This window comes from Peromyscus leucopus, chromosome 5 (assembly GCF_004664715.2).
Source record: "Peromyscus leucopus breed LL Stock chromosome 5, UCI_PerLeu_2.1, whole genome shotgun sequence".
Lineage (NCBI taxonomy): Eukaryota > Metazoa > Chordata > Mammalia > Rodentia > Cricetidae > Peromyscus > Peromyscus leucopus.
The window spans coordinates 9,422,024-9,434,229 of NC_051067.1; positions in this window are offsets into that span (position 1 = coordinate 9,422,024).

Consider the following 12,206-nt stretch of genomic DNA (forward strand, 5'->3'; position numbering starts at 1 on the left):
TGGGAACCTGGTGCCTGTGGTGTGACACCTTGCACAGCCTTGGTGCAATGGGAAGGGGCTTGGATGTGCCTAGGCTCAGTGTGCTGGGCTCTGCTGACTCCCCATGGAGACCTTGATTTGGGGGATGTGGGGATGCGCTGGGGCTTGGGAAAGAGGGCTGGGGAGGGGGAGGAGGGGGAATCCGTGGTTGGTATGTGAAGTGAGTAGAAAATTTCTTAATAAAGAAAAATGAAGAAAAGAAAAAGAAAACACACACAAAGGCAACATGACAGATGATTACAGATTGTGGAACAAAAGAATCTGGAAGTTGTAGCTGGAGAGAGGGCTGTCTTTTAGAGTATAGGCTGCTCTTACAAAGGACCCAAATTTGATTCCCAACACCCACATGGGGACTCAATGAAATGTCTCACTCCAGTCCCAGGAGGATAGAATGCCCTCTTCTGGCCTCTGCAGGTGCCTGGTGTCCACATGCACGGCACACAAACATACCCACAGTCAAAACCAAAAGGTTGTGTGTGTTTTTAGACAGTGTCACTGTGTCGCCCTGGTGGCCTGTTACTGTTTAATCAGGCTGGCCTCAAGCTCACAGAGATCCACTTGTCTCTGCCTCTGGAGCACTGGGATTAAAGGAGGCATGAAAACAAGAACAAAGCCACCCAGAAGTCAGTCTATACAATTACAGTCGGCTTTACGAAGAACTACATTTCACAGTTCATACAACAACAGTGAACACAGAGTGGATTTAAGGGTAAAGATAAAACTTGAAAACTAGAAAAATTTGTAGAAACTGCCAGATCTAGGGCTAGGCAAAGTAGTTTTGACTGTTACATAAAAATCATTTCATAATATCAGCCAGTAATTGGATATTGTCAAAATGAAAAAAAAAAAAAAAAGCAACAACCTGCAAAGCACATATCTGACAAAGGGTTCATTTCTCATATAAAAGCAGAAGTTTGCCAGGTGGTGGTGGCTTAATCCCAGCACTCAGGAGGCAGAGGTAGGCGGATCTCTGAGTTCAGCCAGCCTGGGCTACAGAGTGAGTTCTAGGACAGTCAGAGCTACACAGAGAAACCTTGTCTTTTTTTTGTTGTTGTTGTTTTGTTTTGTTTTGTTTTTTCAAAACAGGTATTTTCTGTGTAGTTTTGGTGCCTGTCCTGGATCTTGCTCTGTAGACCAGGCTGGCCTCGAACTCGAAGAGATCTGCCTGGCTCTGCCTCCTGAGTGCTGGGATTAAAGGCGTGCGCCACCACTGCCTGGCTTTTTTTTTTTTTTTGGTGTTTCAAGTCAGGGTTTCAGCCCAGCAGTTGTGGCACAGACAAATCCTGTCTTGAAAAAACAAACAAAGAAACAAAATCTTTGAAAGTTATAGATTGTACCAATGTTGATTTTCTGGGTGGTTTGGTTTTGGTTTTAGTGCTGGGGTGCAAACATAGGGCTTCTTGCATTTTGATGCTCTCCCAGCAAGCTGCAGAGCATCCCTAACCTCCCAGCCTACCAGGTTCCATCAGAAAGGAACTAGGTACGCACCAGATCCTTTTGAACTATTTTTGCAATCCCTATAATCCTAAGGTTATTTTAACATAAAAAGTTGAGGAGGCCGGGTGGTGGTGGCCCATGCCTTTAATCCCAGCACTTAGGAGGCAGAGCTGGGTGGATCTCTGTGAATTTTAGGTCAGCCTGGTCTACAGAGCAAGATCCAGGACAGGCACCAAAACCACACAGAGAATCCCTGTCTTGAAAAACCAAAAAAAAAAAAAAGTTGAGATCTGGCATGGTGGCCACCCTTGCAGTCACCCATTTGGAAAGGTATCGAGGGAGGACTGAAGCGGCTTTGAGGCCAGGCTGGGTGGCATAATGATCTGGGTCTCAAAAGCAAATAGCCTGTGGGAAACTGTAAAGACCTTCGGCAACAGGGCAAACTGGAACTACCACTTTACGCTATGACATGGGCTTTTGGTTACTTTCTCTCAGAAGCTCTGCCTGCTTGCTAGCAACTCCAGTTGTATCTGGTCCGTGGTGAGAGCATCCACTGTCCTGTGAGTTCAACCTGTACCTTAGCAGGAAAAACATTTGAAGTTCGTAGGCCACAAGGATCATATAAAAGCCTAGGCATTCTATAGGGGAAATTTGATTACCCTAACTCCTGGGGCAGTCTACTGAGTGCTTGGCATATCATTTGTGTCAAATAAATTTATTCAACAGAACTAGCTGACTTCTGCTTCAAGCCAACACAGACACAAAATTCTTGCCTCCAGAAGCCAGGTCCTGAAGCAGAGGTTAAAATACACAGGCAGCAGCTGTTTCGAATGCAGGATGGGCACCTGTATGAGGAGGGAAGTGCTGCGTGTAGATGTAAAACGTAGATGTAACCAACCATCTTATTAAATAAGAAACACAGAACCAATGTAAAGAAGAAAGCCAAGAGGTCAGAGCTCAGAGCTAAAACCTTACCCTTCCTCCTGCGGTGGTCCTAGCTCTCCGAAAAGAGACCTACTTCCTGTGTGTTTGTCTTTATATAGTCTTTCTGTTCTGCCGTCTCATTGGTTGTAAACCCAAACACATGACTGTTGTTGGAGGGCTCCTCTCCAGGTTCCCCAAGCCCCGCAGTCCCACAATCCACTTATAAAATAATCACTCAGACGCTTATATCACTTATAAACTGTATGGCCGTGGCAGGCTTCTTTCTAACTGTTCTTTTATCTTAAATTAACCCATTTTTATAAATCTATACCTTGCCACGTGGGTGGTGGCTTACCAGAGTCTTTACATGCTGCTTCTCCTGGCGGTGGCTGCAGTGTCTCTCCTCCTTCTTCCTGTTTCCCCAATTCTCCTCTCTCTTTGTCCCGCCTATACTTTCTGCCTGGTCACTGGCCATCAGTGTTTTATTTATATAGAGTGATATCCACAGCACTTCCCCTTTTCTTTTTTTTTTTTTAAAAGGAAGGTCTTAATTTTAACATAGTAAAATTACATATAACAAAACAATTATCAAGCAAGAATTACAGTTACAATATTAAAGATGTCCTATCCATCTTATATTTGTGAGTTTAAGGTTTTATATCTAACTTATCTTTTATCATAACTGAGGAAATTATAACTATCTAGTTTTCAACCACATCAAAGACCTGAGAAGGAACATAATGGTACCTGAGAAATGGTAGATGGATGCAAGCAACTTTCGGGAATCTTGTAAGAGTAGACCAAGACAGCTGGCAGCCTGGACAGTCACCTAATGTTTCTCAGCATTGTTGGTGCATTCAAATTGGCTACAGGCCTAGAGTATCTGACAGACCATTTTCAGAAGCAGGAATTCTGAAAGACCATCTTATCCTGTCTTGGCAGAGTACAGTGGTCACTTTCCTTGTGTCCTGCTTGTCCAGGAAGGACAGCATTGCATTCGTACTGTCAGCTGTCAAGGCAAGGGCAGTTCTTTGCCCAGTAGGCCATTTTGTGCCAAAAAGACAAACTTCCAAATGGAAATGTCTTAGAAGCCCAACATTCTCTCGGGATCAATTTGGTGCATCCAGGAGCAATTGTGTCTCACGTCAACAGAATGCTAAGTTATTTAAATGTCATATTCTCTAGGTCTATGAAGTGTTTGAAGATTACCTATCTATCTGAAATATATCTATGTATCTCTAGAAGGTTTAACTAACATGGCTACAAATATGATTATCATAGATGACTAAGTATTAATCTATTTTTTAATTATCCATTACAATTTTAAATGAGTTACATAAACATAATACCTCAAACAAGAATAGAAATATATATATACAGTATAACAAAATTAACTTCAAGTTTGTATCAATAAACTAAAATTTATACCAATGTAAAACATTTTAAACAAGTTGTTCTTTAAAAGTAGGTTCATTAATCTACCTTTTTATCTTATCTCTATATCCTCCTATATATCTATATCACATGACTGCCTCGTCGCTGCCTGTTTGTACAGCCCTCCAGGTCTTCTATGGTTGGTATTGAGATTAAAGACGTGTGTCTCCAATGCTGGCTGTATCCCTGAACACACAGAGATCTACCTAGCTCTGCCTACCAAGTGCTGGGATTATAAGCGTACGCCACAAACGCCCAGCTCTGCTATGGCTTGCTATTAGCTCTGACCCCCAAGCAACTTTATTTATTAACATACAAATAAAATCACATTTCAGTACAAATGAAATACCACCATAGCTGCGGACCGGCGTGACCAGTCTCCCTGTTGCTCTGTTCCTCCACAGCCTAAGAAATGTCTGAAACTGGGGACCAGGCAGCCTGGTTCTGTGACGGACCAAGAATGAGGACAGCCCTATGCCCCAGGCTCATCCTAAGAGTGAATCGAGGCCCTGATTTGGTCAGCCTACTCTCGCTGTCCCCAGGCTCCTCCACACAGGAAGCAGAAAGCCTCGGCCCTTTGAGGAGCCTGGGGTAGGTCAGTCTTTTCTTTTTCTTGAATGGGGAGACAACGGTTTCCACTTATTTCAGAGGAAGGCAGAGGGGACCAGTGTGATGGTGCCCTGGAACCTTCCTGCAGCTCCTCCTGGGTGCAGGCAATATGGGGAGAGCACCCTGACCCCCTCTTCCTTTTCTCAGTCCCTGCCTCTCCTCTCTTCCTACCCCACCCCACCCCAAATCCCTTTGATTTCCCCTGTGCTCTGCCGAGGACGCCGCACACCTGTGAGCGTCTGTGGCACTGCCAGGGGACCCATCATAGGACCTTCTGTTTAGGATTTGTTCTCTGAAACAAGGTCTTGCTGTGTACTCCTGGCTGGCTTGATGCTGGCTTTGTTGCCCAAGCTGTTCTCCAATTCTCAGCAATCCTGCTTCGGCCTCCAGAGCGCTGGAATTACAGACATGTGCCACCAAATCCATCCTTTCTCTTCTTGACTGTAAACCAGCCTTCCTTAATTCCCACACAGGAAAAGGAGCTCAATTTGTCTAAGATCACAACCAAGCAGAGGCGTAGGAGGGATTCCGCCCCAGGTCTTTCTCGCAGCTCTCCTACACAGATTAACATTTTGACGCCTTCCTACTAGTGCGCATGTGCCTCTCCCAAGCCTGCTTCCAATGGCTTCTCCCTCCAACCAAGTCTACGGGCTCCCACAACACACCTGCAGAGGGCGCTCCTGTCACTATGGCTCCTGCTGAAAAGTACCTGCGTTAGACCTAGAGCCATCACATACACCATAATCCCAGACCCCTAGTAAAAAAGGACAATGCAGACATTTTCAGAATACATGTATTGAATAAGCAAGCATTTTTAAATGAGTGAGCTGCTCAGAGAGAAAGCACTTGGGAAGCTGACCCAATTCCGGGCCCCTAATCCCCTTAACACAGGTTCTGGCCTCCTCAGTGGCCCAGGTGAAATGAGCAGTTATTTACCCACTGCCAATTATCACTATTGTTTTATTTGGGGTACGATAATGTGGCAAGCTGAGATAAATCTCAAGTCTCTGCTGTTTCTGTCCTAGGTAAGGGCTCTGATAGAGAAGTGCATTTTGGGAAAGCCCCTCAAAACAAGACAGCTCGTTCCTGGACAGCTTTCAGTGACAGCACCCACATGTAGCTTGCCTGCATGTTAGCTGCATCTGCTGAAAAAACACACATTTACTTTTGCACAGGGATAAATGCTTTCTGTGATATTTAACCGCAGCATATCCACAGGAAAAAAGTTGAAAGTTAACTAGGGATGTAACTCAGAAAGCTTCCTGATATGTAGAGAGTCTTGAGTTCAATTCACATATGATGCTTTGTTTTGTTTTGTTTTTTGAATTTTTTATTACGTATACAGTGTTCTGTCTGCATGTGTTTCTACTTGCCAGAGGAGGGCACCAGATCTCATTACAGATGGTTGTGAGCCACCATGTGGTTGCTGGGAATTGAACTCAGGTCCTCTGGAAGAGCAGCCAGTGCTCTTAACCTCTGAGCCATCTCTCCCCCCACCCTTTTAATTTTATTTATTTGTATTTTATGGACATTGGTGTTTTGCCCTCATGTATGTCTGTGTGAGGGTGTCAGATTCCCTGCAACAGGAATTACAGACAGCTGTGAGCTGCCATGTTGTTGCTCAGAATTGAACCTGGGTCCCCTGGAAGAGCAGCCAGTGCTCTTAACCACTGAGCCATCTCTCCAGCCCCTCACATAGGATGTTTAAAAAAAAAAAAAAAAAAAAAAGACAGGATAGCACACACCTAGTCCTAGTGCGACCAGCCTGCAGCCTGAGAGAAGCTCGTACCTGGTTGTGGAAACTATATGTTAAGGACGGAGTCTCTGTGGGAACTTTTGAGAAGGCAAGGTTGAAGCTTTGTGAGGAAGAAAACACCAAACATTTCTAGAGAGAAGAAAGAGAGTCAGTTGGTTCAAAAGATGTCCTGGTTAGTTTTCATGTCAACTTCACATATCCTAGAGCTGGGTGGAAAGAGGGAACCTCCACTGGAGAATTCCCTCTGTCCGGTTGGCCTATGACCATATCTGTGAGAGATTGTTTTGACGATTGATGTAGGAGGATCCAGCCTACTGTGGACAGCGCTATCCCTAGGCAGGTGAACTAGAACAGTATAAGAAAAATAGCTGGCCAGGCGGTGGTGGTGAATGCTTTTAATCCAGCACTCGGAGGCAGATCTCTGAGTTTGAGGCCAACCTCGTCTACAAAGGGAAATGCAAATGCTCTTAGCCACTGAACCATATCTCCAGCCCAGGTCTTGATAAATTTTCAAATAGTGAAATAAGGCATAAAATTTCCCCGATGACAATGGAATGAAACTTGAAATAAAAAAAAAATTGAATAAATGGAAAATTCACTAAGATGTAGAAATATTAAGACATTTTTTCTTTTTTCTTTGCATTTTGAGATGGGAATTTCTGCTAGCCTTGAATTCCCTTTGCAGCAGAGGCTTTTCCTCATACCCCTGGCCTTTGCACCTTGCTTCCCAAGTGCTGGAATCACAGATGTGCACCACCATACCGGCAACAGTGTATTCCTAGACAATTAACATGGCAAAGAGCAGATCACAGGGGATTGAGAAAGCACCCCAAAGCCAGGCACAGGGGTGTGCACCTAAGATCCCAGCACCTGGGAAGTAGAAACAGGAAGACCCCAAATTCAAGGCCAGACTGTGCTGCACAGCAGGAAGAAGAAGAAGATGAATTCTGACTTCTGTTACAGTATGGATGGACCTTGAAACCTGCTAAGTAAAACAAGCTGAGGGGTGGGGGGTTGTCTCAGTGGTGGAGTACTTACCTAGCATGCATGAGGCCTTGAGTTCAATCCTCAAGTACTGCAAAAAACACCACACACACACACACACACACACACACACACACACACACACACACAATCTCATAAAACAAGAGGCAAATCACTACCACCATGTATTGACAGTGGATTTTTTTCTAGTTTTTGTTTTTATTTTTAGTTGTTTGTTTGTGTGTGTGCCATGTGACCAGGACATCTAGGGATACACAGAGAAACGCTGTATCAAAAAAGAAACAACAAAAAAAGAAAAATAGCTGAACATAAGCTGAAAGCAAGCCAGTAAGCAGCATTCCTCCAAGGTCTCTGCTTGAGTTCCTGCCCTGACTTCTCTCAATAAGGTGACCTGGAATCCTAAGCTGAAATAAGCCTTTAACTCAAGTTGCTTTTGTTTTTTGGATGTTTGAGACAGGGTTTCCCTATGTAGCTTTGGCTGTCCTGGAACTTGCTCTGTAGACCAGGGTAGCCTCAAACAACAGAGATCCATCCTAACCTCCCTAACCCTGAGAACTGAGTTAAAGGTGTATAGCACCACCATGCCTGGCATCCCTAAAAGGCTTTTGACCACAGTGTTATCACAGCAACAGAAATCAAACTAGCCGGGCGGTGGTGGCGCACGCCTTTAATCTCAGCACTCAGCACTCAGGAGGCAGAGGCAGGCAGATCTCTGTGAGTTTGAGGCCAGCCTGGGCTACAGAGAGAGTTTCACAGAGAAACCCTGTCTCGGAAGCAAAAAAAAAGAAATCAAACTAGAACAAAGGGAATAATGGAGTAAGGTTCTAGAGATGGTGATGACAGATGGGAGATTGAGCACACACTCATACACTGCTGCTAAGAACACAACTTTCTGGGCTGTAGTTCGAAGACAACACAAGCATTTCCTTTTTGTTTGCTGTGTGGTTCTGGGTGTGGACACATGGGTCAGAAGACAGCTTTGTGGAGTTGGCACTCTCCCATCTTTACCCAGGTTACAGATCACACTTTCACAGAAAGTGCCTTGACCTTGCCAGCCCCTAACACAAACTCTTTTTTAAAGTAAAACTTTCTGTCCTTTTACAACCCAGACACTTTTGTGGGGTCTTTTGGGTTTTGCTGCTGTTGTTGTTATTGCTTGTTTGCTTGTTTCTCGGTGCTAGGTATGGAGCCCAGGACCACGTGCATGCGGGGCACACACTCTCTCACTTAGCTACACCCTCAATCCCTGAATTTCTCTTGTATAATATTAGAGGGACCAGCCTTAATATTATACATCCCAGGGGCTCAGGAGAGAGAACTACTAACGGCGAGGACTATTATCAGGAAATATAATCTCAGCACACCGAGTTCTATAGTCCACTTGCTTTAATTCCTCTGGCATAACATCCTTTATACACAGCTTCAGTTCTGTTCTTATGTCTAGCTCCTTTCTTGCCTGATTTCTCTCTATATTTATCTACTGTCCCCTCTAGGTTCTCATCTATCTAGTTCTTTCCTCTATCAGCTCCTCTCCCGTCTCCTTCTCTCTCATCTGGCTCTTCCTCATCTTGTTCTTCCCCATCTGGCTCTTCCTCATCTTCTATCTCGTTCCTCTAGTCCTCTCTTTTAGCTCTTCAATCTAGTTCTTCCCCATCTCAGTTCGTTCCTCTCAAGCTCTTACCCATCTAGTTCTTCCATTCTCTTCTCTCTTCTCTGTCCTCTCCTGCCCTGGGAGTTCTGGTATATATACACTTACAAGCAGTATTTCCTTAGCAGTGCAAAGCCAGGCTTCCAGGGTCAAATGGAGGGGTGATAAGAATAGGCTTAATTGACACATCCGCCAGGCCTTCTCAAACAGGTAGCCTGGATGCTTAAGTCTGTTCTTAGAGAGTACAGAGGTATCTCTGATAAGGTACTTTCCTCCATCTGGTGATGGACCTGGCCGGATGCTACCAATAATGATAATTACAGGGAGGCTTGAACTGGGGTTCTGGCTGAGCATAGCTGTTAGCACAGAAGGTTACCTAAATATTCCTAGAAGTGGTTAGGTAAGTAGTTAGCGGTCTATAAAGTTGGTAAGGCTGTAAGAAAGGAGGGCTCAAGCTCAATTGTGTAAAGCTATTACTTAACGTCCACCTGACCTAGGTGGTGTCTCCTTGTGGAATTTATCTTAAATCAGGAGACTTGCATGTGGACTGTTATTACTGCTAGTCCTTGAAAGTGGCCAAGGGAGATATCTGATTCCAGGGAAAGCCTTTCCTGAGGCTGTTCTCCAAATACCTGGAATGTGTATGTCCAGAGAGTGATCAGTCCACACTGTTAGCCCTTCTCAGGGAAAAATCAATTGGGAAAACTATGAAGGCACACATGATTTTCATAACAGAATACAGCTGATATATAACAAGCCAAGTAACACCAAAAACTCCTTGGGATTTGGCTTCCTCTGGAGGAATTACCTGATTCCTCCAGGTAGTGACTTTGCCATAACCAGCTGAGTTCTTATGATATATTCCTGCGGCCCGCAGCAAATTTCCTTTTTTCTTCTCCTAAGGAAACTAGCATGGATACATACATTTAGTTACACGGATATTTATCAATCTGCTACTTTAAAAAGAAATAAAGGCTTAACAATATAAAAAAATGTTTTTTTAAATCAATTTATAATGTATCTAGTAAAGAGTTTAGTCATTTAAAAAGGTACCAAAGAGGGCTGGGGAGATGGCTCAGCAGTTAAGAGCACTGGCTGCTCTTCCAGAAAGGACCCGGGTTCAGTTCCCAGCTCCCAGCACCCACCTCAGGAGAGATCCAATGCCTTCTGGTCTCTTAGGATGGCACCTGCACTCAGTACACATATGTGTACTCATAAAGTTTTTAAAGGCTTTTAAAGGGGTGGGGGCCCAGGTATGGTGGCACCTATCTTTAATCCTAGCACTAGGGAGACAGAGGCAGGCTCTGTGAGTTTAAGAACATCCAGGACTACATAGTGAGACCCTATTTCAAGAAAGAAAAAGAAAAAAGAAAAGAATGTGTGAAATGGAAGCATACCATTAATCCCAGCACTTGGAAGGCAGAGGCAGGCAGCTCTCTGAGTTCCAGGCCAGCCTGGTCTATAGAGTGAGTTACAGGGCAGCCAGGGCTACACAGAGAAACCCTGCCTCAAAACACCATTCCCCACAAAATTTAAATAATATAGTTACCATGTTATGTCATTTCCATAGAAAAGTTCTGGAGCAAGAGCACACAGAAAACCGAGTCCTGAAAGTTCTTCTCTGCCTTTTGTGTGTGCACTTTGGCACAAGCATGTACACACACACACACACACACACACACACACACACACACACACACACCACAATACAAATAAATAAAGGCTGGGACTGGGTCTCGGTGGTGAAAAACATTTACTCATCTTACGGAGGATCCAGGTTCAATTTCCAGCACCATGGTGGCTCATAACCACCTGTAGCTCCAGTTCCAGGGGATCTGACTCCTTCTTCTGACCTCCACAGGCACCAGACATGAATGTGGTGCACAGACACACATGTAGACAAAACACTCATACACTTAAAATAATAAATCTTTAAAAACGTAAAAAATTAATGTAAGAAAGTTTTGTTTCATTGTATAGTACTGGCTGTCCTGGAACTAGGTATATATATTTATATTTATATTTGAGACAGGGTTTCTCTGTGTAGCCCTGGCTGTCCTAGTACTCACTTTGTAGACCAGTCTAGCCTCAAACTCACAGAGATTCATCTGCCTCTGCCTCCCGAGTGCTGGGATTAAAGGCGTGTGCCAGCATGCCTGGCCAGGAATATTTTTTTAAGTTATGGTTTTATATGTATGTTTTTGGTACTTGGGATGGAACCCAAGACCTTGTACATACCACCATCCAAGCACTCTACCACTCAGCTCTTACCTCAGACTGAAAAAAGATTTTATGAGCAATAAAGAATTCCCACAAATTATCTTCTGACCTTCACCCACATAATGTAGCACATTCCCCTCCATACACTAATTAATAAATAATATGTAATAAAATTGACTAGAATATTAACAGGCATCTCTGGTCAGTGTGGTATTATTTATTTTTATTTTACATGCATTAGTGTTTTGCCTGCATGTAGAGTGTGGGTTTTTTTTTTTTTTTTTTTTTTCATTTTTTTGAGACAGAGTTTCTCTGTGTAGCCTTGGCTGTTCTGGAACTCACTCTGTAGCCCAGGCTGCCTTCAAACTCAGATCTGCCTGCCTCTGCCTCCTGAATGCTGGGACTAAAGGCGTGCACTACCACCTCTGGGCTTTATTATTATTATTATTATTATTATTATTATTATTATTATTATTGAGAAAGGTTCTATGTAGCCCAGACTGGTTTCAAACTTGAGTTCCTCCTGCCTCAGTCTTCCTAGTGGTATGGTTACACATGTGTACCATTATGCATGACTCTCTTGTTTTTGTGTATTTCCTGAATTTTCTTACCATTAAAAAAAGAACTAAACTGCCGGGTGGTGGCGGTGCACGACTTTAATCCCAGCACTCGGGAGGCAGAGCCAGGCGGATCTGTGTGAGTTCGAGGCCAGCCTGGTCTACAGAGTGAGATCCAGGACAGGCACCAAAACTACACAGAGAAACCCTGTCTTGAAAAACCAAACCAACCAAACAAACAAAAACAAAAAACTAAACCATAGTTAACAAAACAATCATCCCTCCCTTCTCCACCTCCCCAGCAGAGGCAGATGATAACTGATGTTTGTGGTGAAGGCTGAGGATGTAGCTCGATGGTAGAACATTTATTTACCTACCATCATATCACAAGGCTCTAATAAAACCTCAACAACAACAACACATATACAACAGTCAAAAGCAAACAAAACCCCACACCACTGCCTGCAGTGAAAGGCAGAGGGTGATCCTCCCTTGGTGAAAGACAGGGTGGTCCTCCCTCCTATGGTGAAAGACAGGGTGGTCATCCCTCCTATGGTGAAAGACAGGGTGGTCATCC